At 40.7% G+C, this 18,193-nt stretch overlaps 1 protein-coding gene across 1 annotated transcript in view; it reads left to right on the top strand.

The window, feature by feature from the left end:
• Positions 1–18,193, top strand: part of LOC117340856 (fibroblast growth factor receptor 4-like) — a 63,195-nt gene that overhangs the window by 26,272 nt on the left and 18,730 nt on the right. The gene's annotated exons all lie outside the window — the stretch shown is intronic.

The raw sequence follows: 18,193 nt of genomic DNA, 5'->3' as shown, positions 1-18,193 counted from the left end.
AAAATCTGTAGTAGAGAAGTGTCTCTCTCACCTTGTATAAAATCTGTAGTAGAGAAGTGTCTCTCTCACCTTGTATAAAATCTTTAGTAGAGAAGTGTCTCTCTCACCTTGTATAAAATCTGTAGTAGAGAAGTGTCTCTCTCACCTTGTATAAAATCTGTAGTAGAGAAGTGTCTCTCTCACCTTGTATAAAATCTGTAGTAGAGAAGTGTCTCTCTCACCTTTTATAAAATCTGTAGTAGAGAAGTGTCTCTCTCACCTTGTATAAAATCTGTAGTAGAGAAGTGTCTCTCACCATGTATAAAATCTGTAGTAGAGAAGTGTCTCTGTCACCTTGTATAAAATCTGTAGTAGAGAAGTGTCTCTCTCACCTTGTATAAAATCTGTAGTAGAGATGTGTCTCTCTCACCTTGTATAAAATCTGTAGTAGAGAAGTGTCTCTCTCACCTTGTATAAAATCTGTAGTAGAGAAGTGTCTCTCTCACCTTGTATAAAATCTGTAGTAGAGAAGTGTCTCTCACCATGTATAAAATCTGTAGTAGAGAAATGTCTCTCTCACCTTGTATAAAATCTGTAGTAGAGAAGTGTCTATCACCTTGTATAAAATCTGTAGTAGAGAAGTGTCTCTCTCACCTTGTATAAAATCTGTAGTAGAGAAGTGTCTCTCTTACCTTGTATAAAATCTGTAGTAGAGAAGTGTCTCTCTCACCTTGTATAAAATCTGTAGTAGAGAAGTGTCTCTCTCACCTTGTATAAAATCTGTAGTAGAGAAGTGTCTCTCTCACCTTGTATAAAATCTGTAGTAGAGAAGTGTCTCTCTCACCTTGTATAAAATCTGTAGTAGAGAAGTGTCTCTCTCACCTTGTATAAAATCTGTAGTAGAGAAGTGTCTCTCTCACCATGTATAAAATCTGTAGTAGAGAAGTGTCTCTGTCACCTTGTATAAAATCTGTAGTAGAGAAGTGTCTCTCTCACCTTGTATAAAATCTGTAGTAGAGATGTGTCTCTCTCACCTTGTATAAAATCTGTAGTAGAGAAGTGTCTCTCTCACCTTGTATAAAATCTGTAGTAGAGAAGTGTCTCTCTCACCTTGTATAAAATCTGTAGTAGAGAAGTGTCTCTCACCATGTATAAAATCTGTAGTAGAGAAATGTCTCTCTCACCTTGTATAAAATCTGTAGTAGAGAAGTGTCTATCACCTTGTATAAAATCTGTAGTAGAGAAGTGTCTCTCTCACCTTGTATAAAATCTGTAGTAGAGAAGTGTCTCTCTTACCTTGTATAAAATCTGTAGTAGAGAAGCGTCTCTCTCACCTTGTATAAAATCTGTAGTAGAGAAGCGTCTCTCTCACCTTGTATAAAATCTGTAGTAGAGAAGCGTCTCTCTCACCTTGTATAAAATCTGTAGTAGAGAAGCGTCTCTCTCACCTTGTATAAAATCTGTAGTAGAGAAGTGTCTCTCTCACCATGTATAAAATCTGTAGTAGAGAAGTGTCTCTCTCACCTTGTATAAAATCTGTAGTAGAGAAGTGTCTCTCTCACCTTGTATCAAATCTGTAGTAGAGAAGTGTCTCTCTCACCTTGTATCAAATCTGTAGTAGAGAAGTGTCTCTCTCACCTTGTATAAAATCTGTAGTAGAGAAGTGTCTCTCTCACCTTGTATAAAATCTGTAGTAGAGAAGTGTCTCTCTCACCTTGTATAAAATCTGTAGTAGAGAAGTGTCTCTCTCACCTTGTATAAAATCTTTAGTAGAGAAATGTCTCTCTCACCTTGTATAAAATCTTTAGTAGAGAAGTGTCTCTCTCACCTTGTATAAAATCTGTAGTAGAGAAGTGTCTCTCTCACCTTGTATAAAATCTGTAGTAGAGAAGTGTCTCTCTCACCTTGTATAAAATCTGTAGTAGAGAAGTGTCTCTCTCACCTTGTATAAAATCTGTAGTAGAGAAGTGTCTCTCTCACCTTGTATAAAATCTGTAGTAGAGAAGTGTCTCTCTCACCTTGTATAAAATCTGTAGTAGAGAAGTGTCTCTCTCACCTTGTATAAAATCTGTAGTAGAGAAGTGTCTCTCTTACCTTGTATAAAATCTGTAGTAGAGAAGTGTCTCTCTCACCTTGTATAAAATCTGTAGTAGAGAAGTGTCTCTCTCACCTTGTATAAAATCTGTAGTAGAGAAGTGTCTCTCTCACCTTGTATAAAATCTGTAGTAGAGAAGTGTCTCTCTCACCTTTTATAAAATCTGTAGTAGAGAAGTGTCTCTCTCACCTTGTATAAAATCTGTAGTAGAGAAGTGTCTCTCACCATGTATAAAATCTGTAGTAGAGAAGTGTCTCTGTCACCTTGTATAAAATCTGTAGTAGAGAAGTGTCTCTCTCACCTTGTATAAAATCTGTAGTAGAGAAGTGTCTCTCTCACCTTGTATAAAATCTGTAGTAGAGATGTGTCTCTCTCACCTTGTATAAAATCTGTAGTAGAGAAGTGTCTCTCTCACCTTGTATCAAATCTGTAGTAGAGAAGTGTCTCTCTCACCTTGTATAAAATCTGTAGTAGAGAAGTGTCTCTCACCATGTATAAAATCTGTAGTAGAGAAATGTCTCTCTCACCTTGTATAAAATCTGTAGTAGAGAAGTGTCTATCACCTTGTATAAAATCTGTAGTAGAGAAGTGTCTCTCTCACCTTGTATAAAATCTGTAGTAGAGAAGTGTCTCTCTTACCTTGTATAAAATCTGTAGTAGAGAAGTGTCTCTCTTACCTTGTATAAAATCTGTAGTAGAGAAGTGTCTCTCTCACCTTGTATAAAATCTGTAGTAGAGAAGTGTCTCTCTCACCTTGTATAAAATCTGTAGTAGAGAAGTGTCTCTCTCACCTTGTATAAAATCTGTAGTAGAGAAGTGTCTCTCTCACCTTGTATAAAATCTGTAGTAGAGAAGTGTCTCTCTCACCTTGTATAAAATCTGTAGTAGAGAAGTGTCTCTCTCACCTTGTATAAAATCTGTAGTAGAGAAGTGTCTCTCTCACCTTGTATAAAATCTGTAGTAGAGAAGTGTCTCTCTCACCTTGTATAAAATCTGTAGTAGAGAAGTGTCTCTCTCACCTTGTATAAAATCTGTAGTAGAGAAGTGTCTCTCTCACCTTGTATAAAATCTGTAGTAGAGAAGTGTCTCTCTCACCTTGTATCAAATCTGTAGTAGAGAAGTGTCTCTCTCACCTTGTATAAAATCTGTAGTAGAGAAGCGTCTCTCTCACCTTGTATAAAATCTGTAGTAGAGAAGTGTCTCTCTCACCTTGTATAAAATCTGTAGTAGAGAAATGTCTCTCTCACCTTGTATAAAATCTGTAGTAGAGAAGTGTCTCTCACCATGTATAAAATCTGTAGTAGAGAAGTGTCTCTCTCACCTTGTATAAAATCTGTAGTAGAGAAGTGTCTCTCTCACCTTGTATAAAATCTGTAGTAGAGAAGTGTCTCTCTCACCTTGTATAAAATCTGTAGTAGAGATGTGTCTCTCTCACCTTGTATAAAATCTGTAGTAGAGAAGTGTCTCTCTCACCTTGTATAAAATCTGTAGTAGAGAAGTGTCTCTCTCACCTTGTATAAAATCTGTAGTAGAGAAGTGTCTCTCTCACCTTGTATAAAATCTGTAGTAGAGAAGTGTCTCTCTCACCTTGTATAAAATCTGTAGTAGAGAAGTGTCTCTCTCACCTTGTATAAAATCTGTAGTAGAGAAGTGTCTCTCTCACCTTGTATAAAATCTGTAGTAGAGAAGTGTCTCTCTCACCTTGTATAAAATCTGTAGTAGAGAAGTGTCTCTCTCACCTTGTATAAAATCTGTAGTAGAGAAGTGTCTCTCTCACCTTGTATAAAATCTGTAGTAGAGAAGTGTCTCTCTCACCTTGTATAAAATCTGTAGTAGAGAAGTGTCTCTCTCACCTTGTATAAAATCTGTAGTAGAGAAGTGTCTCTCTCACCTTGTATAAAATCTGTAGTAGAGAAGTGTCTCTCTCACCATGTATAAAATCTGTAGTAGAGAAGTGTCTCTCTCACCTTGTATAAAATCTGTAGCAGAGAAGTGTCTCTCTCACCTTGTATAAAATCTGTAGTAGAGAAGTGTCTCTCTTACCTTGTATAAAATCTGTAGTAGAGAAGTGTCTCTCTCACCTTGTATAAAATCTGTAGTAGAGAAGTGTCTCTCTCACCTTGTATAAAATCTGTAGTAGAGAAGTGTCCCTCTCACCTTGTATAAAATCTGTAGTAGAGAAGTGTCTCTCTCACCATGTATAAAATCTGTAGTAGAGAAGTGTCTCTCTCACCTTGTATAAAATCTGTAGTAGAGAAGTGTCTCTCTCACCTTGTATAAAATCTGTAGTACAGAAGTGTCTCTCTCACCTTGTATAAAATCTGTAGTACAGAAGTGTCTCTCACCTTGTATAAAATCTGTAGTAGAGAAGTGTCTCTCTCACCTTGTATCAAATCTGTAGTAGAGAAGTGTCTCTCTCACCTTGTATAAAATCTGTAGTAGAGAAGTGTCTCTCTCACCTTGTATAAAATCTGTAGTAGAGAAGTGTCTCTCTCACCTTGTATAAAATCTGTAGTAGAGAAGTGTCTCTCTCACCTTGTATAAAATCTGTAGTAGAGAAGTGCCTCTCTCACCTTGTATAAAATCTGTAGTAGAGAAGTGTCTCTCTCACCTTGTATAAAATCTGTAGTAGAGAAGTGTCTCTCTCACCTTGTATAAAATCTGTAGTAGAGAAGTGTCTCTCTCACCTTGTATAAAATCTGTAGTAGAGAAGTGCCTCTCTCACCTTGTATAAAATCTGTAGTAGAGAAGTGTCTCTCTCACCTTGTATAAAATCTGTAGTAGAGAAGTGTCTCTCTCACCTTGTATAAAATCTGTAGTAGAGAAGTGTCTCTCTCACCTTGTATAAAATCTGTAGTAGAGAAGTGTCTCTCTCACCTTGTATAAAATCTGTAGTAGAGAAGTGCCTCTCTCACCTTGTATAAAATCTGTAGTAGAGAAGTGTCTCTCTCACCCTGGGGTTCAAACTAGTGATCTCCCACTCTCCAAGTATACACTTTTCCACCAGTTAGTAATCAAATAAACCACGAAACTCCCCTCGACAGAGCCAGTAGGATGACCTAATTCTACCTAGCCAGAGCCAGTAGGATGACCTAATTCTACCTAGCCAGAGCCAGTAGGATGACCTAATTCTACCTAGCCAGAGCCAGTAGGATGACCTAATTCTACCTAGCCAGAGCCAGTAGGATGACCTAATTCTGCCTTGCCAGAGCCAGTAGGATCACCTAATTCTACCTAAAAATGCCAGAGCCAGTAGGATGACCTAATTCTACCTAAAAATGCCAGAGCTAGTTAAGGATGACCTAATTCCCCCTATCTTGACATATATAGTAAGTTTACCTACCCACCCACCCACCCACCTTGTATACAATCTGTAGTAGAGAAGTGTCTCTCACACCTTGGGGTTCAAACTAGTGATCTCTCACTGTCCAAGTATACACTTTTCCACCAGTTAGTAATCAAATAAACCACAGAACTCCCCTCAACAGAGCTAATAAGATGACATAATTCCCCCTAGACAGAGCTAGTAGGATGACCTAATTCTACCCAGCCAGAGCCATTAGGATGACCTAATTCCCCCTAGACAGAGCTAGTAGGATGACCTAATTCTACCTAGCCAGAGCCAGTAGGATGACCTAATTCTACCTAGCCAGAGCCAGTAGGATGACCTAATTCTACCTTGCCAGAGCCAGTAGGATGACCTAATTCTACCTAGCCAGAGCCAGTAGGATGACCTAATTCTACCTAGCCAGAGCTAGTAGGATGACCTAATTCTACCTAGCCAGAGCCAGTAGGATGACCTAATTCTACCTAGCCAGAGCCAGTAGGATGACCTAATTCTACCTAGCCAGAGCCAGTAGGATGACCTAATTCTACCTTGCCAGAGCCAGTAGGATGACCTAATTCTACCTTGCCAGAGCCAGTAGGATGACCTAATTCTACCTAGCCAGAGCCAGTAGGATGACCTAATTCTACCTAGCCAGAGGCAGTAGGATGACCTATAATTCTACCTAGCCAGATCTAGTAGGATGACCTAATTCTACCTAGCCAGAGCCAGTAGGATGACCTAATTCTACCTAGCCAGAGCCAGTAGGATGACCTAATTCTACCTAGCCAGAGCCAGTAGGATGACCTAATTCTACCTAGCCAGAGCCAGTAGGATGACCTATAATTCTACCTAGCCAGATCTAGTAGGATGACCTAATTCTACCTAGCCAGAGCTAGTAGGATGACCTAATTCTACCTAGCCGGAGCCAGTAGGATGACCTAATTCTATCTAGCCAGAGCCAGTAGGATGACCTAATTCTACCTAGCCAGAGCCAGTAGGATGACCTATAATTCTACCTAGCCAGAGCCAGTAGGATGACCTAATTCTACCTAGCCAGAGCTAGTACATAGGATGACCTAATTCTACCTTGCCAGAGGCTGTAGGATGACCTAATTCTTCCTAGCCAGAGCCAGTAGGATGACCTAATTCTACCTAGCCAGACCTAGCTGTAGGATGACCTAATTCTACCTAGCCAGAGCCAGGAGGATGACCTAATTCTACCTAGCCAGAGCTAGTAGGATGACCTAATTCTACCTATCATGACATATATAGTAAGCTTACCTACCACCCCCCCCCCCCCCCCCCCCCCCCCCCACCCCCATCCTAGATTATGATTTAAATCTGGCCTAATTAATCCTAGCTTGAGCTAGTAAGGTGATCTATTATTCCCTAGACCTCTAATCTGAGCCAGAAATGGGACCAAACTCACCCTATAGTCTTATCTGTCAATGATTTTGTATCAAACCCTCAGTGAAGTATATTGCTTAATTGTTCTGGTTTTCCCAACTATCAGTTGTTTTTTTAAGCTAATTGCCCACTCAGAACAGAAAGGATGATTACTAAACATGTTTTCTGTGTAGACTGATAGTCCTGGCATGTTGTATACAGGATTCATGGATTGTAGTTCTGAATTGATTTTATAATTCTTACCTTTGTAGTTACCATTTTAGCATCAAATTCTTTTTAACATGCATAATGCCACTCTGTCAACAGGCTGGGCTTTCTGTAAGCAGGGCTAGCGCTCACTACGATGGTTATTGGATCGTAATTCCTGATTAATGTATCCCATCATGCAATCCCTAAATGACCTGACATCTTGTCTATTTATAGCTCAGTACCAGCAATCGTATTATACCCAATAGAAACATGTACTTTTAAATTAAGTTACAATGGTATTCTGTGTAAATGTTAGTATTTTATTGGACATTTTCGTTTTTCGTTTCCATGGAGATAACTGAAATAATAAAAGTGATCTTTCCTGATGTTTCCTCTGAAGGGAATTCAACGTATATACAACAGAATGATTGTGAAATAGTTATATATAATACATATCATGATCAGTTCATTTTCAAAATATTTTGTTAAAGACTCTTTATGTTTTCGTTTGTAGATATAAAACCTTATCAAACATAACTTCCTATTCTCCTATGGGTTTATCTTCATTTAATTTCTTTAAATCTACTCAGTTACATCAGCAATTCATAAGTAAAGTATGTAATAAACATCAAAATGTAATTTGTAGTGATATTTTGGGTGAGTGTCCACTGTGTGTCTAGACTATATCTGGCCAAAAATCTTCTGACTGGCAATAGCAATAAGACTGACAATATCTTATTAGAATGCAATGTTGTTAATATAGCTATAGACAATCACATACTACCTAGACAATCACATACTACCTAGACAATCACATACTACCTAGACAATCACATACTACCTAGACAATCACATACTACCTAGACAATCACATATATACTACCTAGACAATCACATACTACCTAGACAATCACACCTACCTAGACAATCACATACTACCTAGACAATCACATACTACCTAGACAATCACACCTACCTAGACAATCACATACCACCTAGACAATCACATACTACCAAGACAATCACATACTACCTAGACAATCACATACTACCTAGACAATCACATACTACCTAGACAATCACATACCACCTAGACAATCACATACTACCTAGACAATCACATACTACCAAGACAATCACATACTACCTATCTAACAAAGACTGACCTTCTACCTGGATTAAAAGTGAATGTCCTCTGAGCTAATTACTGGATAAATATGGTAATGAAATGATCTAATTAAATTATTAAAAGTCCTCTTTGGCTGGTAACTATAAAATGCTTTTCAACTCTCCTGGGAGTCAAAGTTTATATGTGAATCCCTTAGGATAAATACTGTACGATCGTGATTTATAATGTGGTTGACCAGTCATCGTCTATAGGATAAATACTGTACGATCCTGATTTATAATGTGGTTGACCAGTCATCGTCTACCTGTTGTCTTGACACCCACAGACCTGTATGTCTGACTCATCACAAACCGCAGCTTTAGCCTGTCGTCAGCAGGAATTGATCTCTTAAAGTTCAGGCTGATCGAGAGTGATGTAATAATGTTGATGGGATATGCAGGTTGATTATACAGAGTGGGAATGGTTGAGATGGTGTATAAGGTTTTAACTGTGATATATGTAATTTGTTCTGCGAAAGTTCAGCATCAACTCTATGTATATATTTCCCAGCAATTAAAGACCTGGCCTAGTAATATAAATGGTAAGAATTTAGAAACGCTCTGCAATTAAAAAACCTAGTCCATAATCTGCGTAAACATTTATTGGCCCATGGGTAAAATATGATCATTGCATATATATTGGTAACTGTCCAACAGGGACATGTAGCAATGTTTCTGGGGAAGGGGCTTGTGTAATATACTGTAGATCACTATATACAGTGTGTTTTTTCAACAGATACACAAAACTAAAATTCTATTTTTATACATGTACAGATACCTTTCACCTGCTATCCTTACTGCAGCCTTATATTACTAACATGAGACAGGCTTACTGTGATGTTTAGTCACATGACTGCAGGGGATTATCCTTAAGTCAGGTGACTAGGCTGGCTAAGCAGCAGGCAATACCCTCTATCTTGGTATATATATACTACAGTATATATATACTACTCCCCTCTCCTTCCCTAGTGCCGTGTATCAACTACAAACTCTACTTTAATTGTATATATTATATTGTAAATATGTTTTTCTCTATACATCATGTCAATATGTGAAAAGAGAATACAATGAATTTGAACTCCCCTCTCCCTCCCCAGAAACATGACATGCCCATATGTTTTGTCCATGTCTTGTAATAAGCCCACTTGTGGTAGCTACGGTTCAGTTAAATACTAACCTGAATGTACGTATTATATAGTTCTGCAGAAAAAGACCACTGGCTCTCCCTAATTTGAGTCAGAGTTTCTGAGTAACATCGAGTCACATACTAGTCCCTCTATACAGGACCCCCGAGGGCATAAGACCACTGGCTCTCCCTAATTTGAGTCAGAGTTTCGGAGTAACATCGAGTCACATACTAGTCCCTCTATACAGGACCCCTGAGGGCATAAGACCACTGGCTCTCCCTAATTTGAGTCAGAGTTTCGGAGTAACATCGAGTCACATACAAGTCCCTCTATAAAGGACCCCCGAGAGCATAAGACCACTGGCTCTTCGTAATTTGAGTCAGAGTTTCGGAGTAACATCGAGTCACATACTAGTCCCTCTATACAGGACCCCCGAGGGCATAAGACCACTGGCTCTCCCTAATTTGAGTCAGAGTTTCGGAGTAACATCGAGTCACATACTAGTCCCTCTATATATACAGGACCCCCGAGGGCATAAGACCACTGGCTCTCCCTAATTTGAGTCAGAGTTTCGGAGTAACATCGAGTCACATACTAGTCCCTCTATACAGGACCCCCGAGAGCATAAGACCACTGGCTCTTCGTAATTTGAGTCAGAGTTTCGGAGTAACATCGAGTCACATACTAGGCCCTCTATAAAGGACCCCCGAGAGCATAAGACCACTGGCTCTCCCTAATTTGAGTCAGAGTTTCGGAGTAACATCGAGTCACATACTAGGCCCTCTATACAGGACCCCCGAGGGCATAAGACCACTGGCTCTCCCTAATTTGAGTCAGAGTTTCGGAGTAACATCGAGTCACATACAAGTCCCTCTATAAAGGACCCCCGAGAGCATAAGACCACTGGCTCTCCCTAATTTGAGTCAGAGTTTCGGAGTAACATCGAGTCACATACTAGTCCCTCTATACAGGACCCCCGAGGGCATAAGACCACTGGCTCTACCTAATTTGAGTCAGAGTTTCGGAGTAACATCGAGTCACATACTAGTCCCTCTATACAGGACCCCCGAGGGCATAAGACCACTGGCTCTCCCTAATTTGAGTCAGAGTTTCGGAGTAACATCGAGTCACATACTAGTCCCTCTATACAGGACCCCCGAGAGCATAAGACCACTGGCTCTTCGTAATTTGAGTCAGAGTTTCGGAGTAACATCGAGTCACATACTAGGCCCTCTATAAAGGACCCCCGAGAGCATAAGACCACTGGCTCTCCCTAATTTGAGTCAGAGTTTCGGAGTAACATCGAGTCACATACTAGGGCCCTCTATATAGGACCCCCGAGGGCATAAGACCACTGGCTCTCCCTAATTTGAGTCAGAGTTTCGGAGTAACATCGAGTCACATACAAGTCCCTCTATAAAGGACCCCCGAGAGCATAAGACCACTGGCTCTCCCTAATTTGAGTCAGAGTTTCGGAGTAACATCGAGTCACATACTAGTCCCTCTATATATACAGGACCCCCGAGGGCATAAGACCACTGGCTCTCCCTAATTTGAGTCAGAGTTTCGGAGTAACATCGAGTCACATACTAGGCCCTCTATACAGGACCCCCGAGGGCATAAGACCACTGGCTCTCCCTAATTTGAGTCAGAGTTTCGGAGTAACATCGAGTCACATACAAGTCCCTCTATAAAGGACCCCCGAGAGCATAAGACCACTGGCTCTCCCTAATTTGAGTCAGAGTTTCGGAGTAACATCGAGTCACATACTAGGCCCTCTATACAGGACCCCCGAGGGCATAAGACCACTGGCTCTCCCTAATTTGAGTCAGAGTTTCGGAGTAACATCGAGTCACATACAAGTCCCTCTATAAAGGACCCCCGAGAGCATAAGACCACTGGCTCTCCCTAATTTGAGTCAGAGTTTCGGAGTAACATCGAGTCACATACTAGTCCCTTTATACAGGACCCCGAGGGCATAAGACCACTGGCTCTCCCTTATTTGAGTCAGAGTTTTGGAGTAACATCGAGTCACATACTAGTCCCTCTATACAGGACCCCCGAGGGCATAAGACCACTGGCTCTTCCTAATTTGAGTCAGAGTTTCGGAGTAACATCGAGTCACATACTACATGTAGTCCCTCTATACAGGACCCCCGGGGGCATAAGACCACTGGCTCTCCCTAATTTGAGTCAGAGTTTCTGAGTAACATCGAGTCACATACTAGTCCCTCTATACAGGACCCCCGGGGGCATAAGACCACTGGCTCTCACTAATTTGAGTCAGAGTTTCGGAGTAACATCGAGTCACATACTAGTCCCTCTATACAGGACCCCAGAGGGCATAAGCATGCACCAACGTTGATGGAGCCCCGTAAACTAAAAAACAGAAGTAATGAGGGGACAGGGGCAAGATCAATTTGGTGGTAAAGACAACATGGAAATCATTTCCACCTTGTAGTTACACCTAGTACATATAAACCCTGAAGAGTTTTAAAAAGTAAAGAAATTATGTCTCGCTTGTCTTCTTATACATTACTTATCTTGTTTGAAGGGTCCAATGTTCGGAATATTCATCCACAGGGAAATAAGTCCAAAAGTAAAAGTGGAATAATTAGATCATTTTGGCTCGGGATACATGCACATTTTGTATGTTATCATGGCTGTGAATTGTAATATGTTCAGGCATGTGTATGTTTTTATTGGTATTGTTCATGACAGGAGATTATGTAACGTGTCGTCCTTCTCTCCCTTTACAATACATCACCACATCATGGCAATAACCCTCTGTCAGGTTTCATTCCAATTTTCACAGGTTTACATGTTTAGCTGGAAGGCTTCTGCATGTTGAGACAGATGTAAACCAACTCCATGTTTTTACTACTATTGGACAGAAATTGTTTTAAGAAGTTGCATAACAGTGTAAAAGGAGCAGGTCAGTGTGGTTACGTATGTATTCAGTGTTGAGTACGGCCCCTGACACTGTCAGTGTGGTTATATATGTATTGAGTATGACCCCTGACACTGTCCGTGTGGTTACATATGTATTGAGTGTTGAGTACGACCCCTGACACTGTCAGTGTGGTTACATATGTATTGAGTATGACCCCTGACACTGTCCGTGTGGTTACATATGTATTGAGTGTTGAGTACGACCCCTGACACTGTCAGTGTGGTTATATATGTATTGAGTATGACCCCTGACACTGTCCGTGTGGTTACATATGTATTGAGTGTTGAGTACGACCCCTGACACTGTCAGTGTGGTTACATATGTATTCAGTGTTGAGTACGACCCCTGACACTGTCCGTGTGGTTACATATGTATTGAGTGTTGAATACGGCCCCTGACACTGTCCGTGTGGTTACGTATGTATTCAGTGTTGAGTACGACCCCTGACACTGTTAGTATGGTTACGTATGTATTCAGTGTTGAGTACGGCCCCTGACACTGTCAGTGTGGTTACATATGTATTCAGTGTTGAGTACGACCCCTGACAATGTCAGTGTGGTTACATATGTATTCAGTGTTGAGTACGGCCCCTGACACTGTCAGTGTGGTTACATATGTATTGAGTGTTGAGTACGACCCCTGACACTGTCAGTGTGGTTACATATGTATTGAGTGTTGAGTACGACCCCTGACACTGTCAGTGTGGTTACATATGTATTGAGTGTTGAGTACGACCCCCGACACTGTCCGTGTGGTTACGTATGTATTGAGTGTTGAGTATGACCCCAGACACTGTTAGTATGGTTACATATGTATTCAGTGTTGAGTACGACCCCTGACACTGTCAGTGTGGTTATATATGTATTGAGTATGACCCCTGACACTGTCCGTGTGGTTACATATGTATTCAGTGTTGAGTACGACCCCTGACACTGTCAGTGTGGTTACATATGTATTCAGTGTTGAGTACGACCCCTGACACTGTCAGTGTGGTTACATATGTATTGAGTGTTGAGTACGACCCCCGACACTGTCCGTGTGGTTACGTATGTATTGAGTGTTGAGTATGACCCCAGACACTGTTAGTATGGTTACATATGTATTCAGTGTTGAGTACGACCCCTGACACTGTCTGTGTGGTTACATATGTATTGAGTGTTGAGTATGACCCCAGACACTGTTAGTATGGTTACATATGTATTCAGTGTTGAGTACGACCCCTGACACTGTCTGTGTGGTTACATATGTATTGAGTACGACCCCTGACACTGTCAGTGTGGTTACATATGTATTGAGTGTTGAGTACGACCCCTGACACTCCATTGTTGATGGATCATGCTTCTTTGTCGGTTTGACTGCAATGTTTGCATTGTAGATATCGAGAGCCATTATCTATAGGGTCAGCAACCTGGCATTCGATTCAAGTCAGGAACTTTGGCATGAATGACTCTTTTTCTGATCATTTGTACAAATGGGGTTTTAGGAAATAAAATACCAAGAAGTAATTTTTAAAGCAATTTGTTTGGAACATCTATAATGAACATTATTTGGAGTATAATATCAAAATAAGATTTCAAAAGCAGGGCAAGAAAAATATTTTCGAATGCCAGGCCTTTGGAAAAGTATAGTTTTCAAAATTTACTTGCACAAAGTGAAAATGCACTGGTTCAAGTTTTATTAGGTCATCTGACCCGAAGGGTCAGGATGACCTATAGCCATCGTGCTTCGTCCGTCGTCGTCCGCCGTCCGCCGTGCGCCGTACGCCGTCCGTAAACTTTTCACATTTCAATCTTCTTCTCAAGTTCCACCACTAGGATTAAGCTGAAACTTGCCAGAAATGATCCTGAGATGGTCCTGACCAAGTGTTGTTATTTTTCGGGTCGGTCCGAAATCCAAGATGGCCGCCATAGCCGCCATTTTGAAAACATATTTTAAACTTCTTCTAAAGTTCCACCAGTGCTGTTGGGCTGAAACTTGCCAGAAATGATCCTGATATGATCCCGACCAAGTGTTGTTATTTTTCGGGTCGGTCCGAAATCCAAGATGGCCGCCATAGCCGCCATCTTGAAAAACACATTTTAAACTTCTCAAGTTCCACCAGTGCTGTTGGGCTGAAACTTGCCAGAAATGATCCTGAGATGATCCCCACCAAGTGTTGTTATTTTTCGGGTCAGTCCGAAATCCAAGATGGCCGCCATAACCGCCATCTTGAAAAACACATTTTAAACTTCTTCTCAAGTTCCACCAGTGCTATTGAGCTGAAACTTACCAGAAAAGATCCTGATATGATCCCGACCAAGTGTTGTTATTTTTCGGGTCGGTCCAAAATCCAAGATGGCCGCCATAGCCGCCATCTTGAAAAACACATTTTAAACTTCTTCTCAAGTTCTACCAGTGCTGTTGGGCTGAAACTTACAAGAAATGATCCTGAGATGATCTTCACCAAGTGTAGTTATTTTTCAGGTCGATCCGAAATCCAAGATGGCCGCCATAGCCGCCATCTTGAAAAACACATTTTAAACTTCTTCTTAAGTTCCACCAGTGCTGTTGGGCTGAAACTTGCCTGAAATGATCCTGATATGATCCCGACCAAGTGTTGTTTTTCGGGTCGGTCCGAAATCCAAGATGGCTGCCATAACCGCCATCTTGAAAAACACATTTTAAACTTTAAACTTCTCAAGTTCCACCAGTGTTATTGAGCTGAAACTTGCCTGAAATGATCCTGATATGATTCCGACCAAGTGTTGTTATTTTTCGGGTCAATCCGGAATCCAAGATGGCCGCCATGGCCGCCATAGCCGCCATCTTGAAAAAACACATTTTAAATTCCTTCTCAAGTTCCACCAGTGCTGTTGGGCTGAAACTTGCCAGAAATTATCCTGAGATGATCCCGACCAAGTGTTGTTATTTTTCGAGTCGGTCCGAAATCCAAGATGGCCGCCATAACCACCATCTTTAGAAACACATTTTAAACTTCTTCTCAAGTTCCACCAGTACTGTTTGGCTGAAACTTGCCTGAAATGTTCCTGAGATGAGTCCGACCAAGTGTTGTTATTTTTTGGATTGGTCTGAAATCCAAGATGGCCGCCATGTCCGCCATCTTGAAAAACACATTTAAAACTTATTCTCCAGCTCCATTGGTGCCATTGAGCTGGAAATGGGTGAGGGTGTTAAGGAAGGAGGGCCAACAAAGTGTTGTTATTTTTTCGGCCTCGTAAAAACTTTGACATGGCAGCAATGGCGGCCATTTTGTAACATGATTGCGCAATCATGGTTTTCCTGAACAACACCTATTTCAACCTTCTTCTCAAATTCCACCGGTGGGATTCAGCTCTCACTTACCAGATATTATCCTTAGATGGTCCAGACCAAGTGTTGTTATTTATTGGGTCGTTCAGAAATCCAAGATAGCCACCATGGCCAACAGTGCCACTATATACTTGCTAGAGAGAATACATACTACAATAATATAAGGGTTTTAATTTAGAGTCAGATGACCGTTAAGGCCCCTGGGCCTCTTGTTTGTAAAAATAATGTGTTCTAGATGCCAAAATTGAGGTTTGATTCTAAACAACCGTCCAGTAAAAACTGTGTGTTTTTAGGTCATCTGACCCGAAGGGTCAGGATGACCTATAGTCATCATGTTTCGTCCGTCGTCGTGCGCCGTCCGCCGTTCGCCGTTCGCCGTCCGCCGTGCGTAAACTTTTCACATTTCAAACTTCTTCTCAAGTTCCACCAGTGGGATTGAGCTGAAACTTGCCTGAAATGATGCTGGGATGGTCCCGACCAAGTGTTGTTATTTTGCGGGTCGGTCTAAAATCCAAGATGGCCGCCACAGCCGCCATTTTGAAAACACATTTGAAACTTCTTCTCGAGTTCCACCAGTGCTATTGAGCTGAAACTTGCCTGAAATGATCCTGAGATGATCCCAACCAAGTGTTGTTATTTTTCAGGTCGGTCAGATATTCAAGATGGCCGCCATGGCAACCATCTTGAAAAACACATTTTAAACTTCTTCTCCAGTTCCACTGGTGCCATTGAGTTGGAAATTGTTTAGGATGTTAAGGAGGGAGAGCCAACAAAGTGTTGTTATTTTTCGGCTTCGTAAAAACTTTGACATGGCAGCCACGTCGGCCATTTTGTAACATGATTGCGCAATCACGGTTCTTCTGAACAACACCTATTTGAAACTTCTTCTCAAATTCCAATAGTGGGATTCAGTTCTTACTTACCAAAAATGATCCTGAGATGGTCCTGACCAAGTGTTGTTATTTTTCAGGTCAGTCAGAAATCCAAGATGGCCGCCATGGCAACCATCTTGAAAAACACATTTTAAACTTCTTCTCCAGTTCCACTGGTGCGATTGAGCTGGAAGTTGGTGAGGATGTTAAGGAGGGAGAGTCAATAAAGTGTTGTTATTTTTTCGGCTTCGTAAAAACTTTGACATGGCAGCCACGGCAGCCATTTTGTAACATGATTGCGCAATCATGGTTCTTCTGAACAACACATATTTCAAACTTCTTCTCGAATACCATCAGTGGGATTCAGCTCTAACTTACCAGAAATGATCCTGAGATGGTCCTGACCAAGTGTTGCTATTTTTCAGGTCAGTCAGAAATCCAAGATGGCCGCCATGGCAACCATCTTGAAAAACACATTTTAAACTTCTTCTCCAGTTCCACTGGTGCCATTGAACTGGAAATTGGTGAGGATGTTAAGGAAGGAGAGGCAACAAAGTGTTGTTATTTTTCGGCCCCCATAAAAACTTCAACATGGCAGCCATGGTGGCTATTTTGTAACATGATTGCACAATCATGGTTCTTCCTTAACTACACCTATTTAAAACTTCTTCTCAAATTCCACCAGTGTGATTCTGCTCTTACGTACCGGAAATGATCCTGAGATGGTCCTGGCCAAGTGTTGTTATTTATCGGGGCAGTCAGAAATCCAAGATGGCCACCATGGCAGCCATCTTGAAAAACACATTTTAAACTTCTTCGAATTCCCCAATTCCACTGGTGCCATTGAGCTGGAAATTGGTGTGGATGTTAAGGAAGGAGAGCCAACAAAGTGTTTTTATTTTTCGGCCTCGTAAAAACTTTGACATGGCAGCCACAGTGGCCATTTTGTAACATGATTGTGCAATCATGGTTCTTCTTTAACAACACCTATTTAAAACTTCTTCTCAAAGTCCATCAGTGACTAACTTACCAGAAATGATCCTGAGATGGTCTTGACCAAGTGTTGTTATTTTTCAGGTCGGTCAGAAATCCAAGATGGCCGCCATGGCCAACAGTGCCACTTTACTCTCTACAGAGAATGCATACTACAATAGTATAAGGGTCTTTAATTTTGAGTCAGATGACCGTTAAGGCCCATGGGCCTCTTGTTTTATATATATTTCCTGAATTTGTTGATAGGTTAAGATATTGGTTGGTTTAATTTCCTTTTTCATAATTTTTACAACTTGAAATTTTAGATTTCAGAGATTTCTTGCCAACACACAAAATTTCATTACATTCTATTCATGAATAAAGCTAGGGTAATTTGATAGAAACAAGTTGAAAAAAAATCACAATAAAATTCAACATTACAAACTCAATTAATTAAAGTCACTACACTTTTCTGTAATTGTGATTTGGGTTCTGATATTGATCTTGGACAAAAAATAATGTATTATTTTTGTTTCTTCATGTTTATTCATATTAGATGAATCATTAAAAAGAGTTGCATGCATTCATGTCAGTGATGCAAGGCGTTAGGGTACTCCTATTACAAGATTTCAAGGAACCCTTGATGTGTAAGTGTCAGCGATGGAAGGTGTTAGGGTACTCCTATTACACAATATTACAAGGTACCCATCATGCATTAGTGTCAGCGATGCGAGGCGTTAGGGTACTCCTATTACACAAGATTACAAGGTACCCATCATGCATTAGTGTCAGCGA

This window comes from Pecten maximus, chromosome 13 (genome assembly GCF_902652985.1).
Source record: "Pecten maximus chromosome 13, xPecMax1.1, whole genome shotgun sequence".
In the NCBI taxonomy this organism is placed as follows: domain Eukaryota; kingdom Metazoa; phylum Mollusca; class Bivalvia; order Pectinida; family Pectinidae; genus Pecten; species Pecten maximus.
Note: the sequence above shows the minus strand (reverse complement) of the source record. Positions and strands in the feature narration are given on the sequence as shown.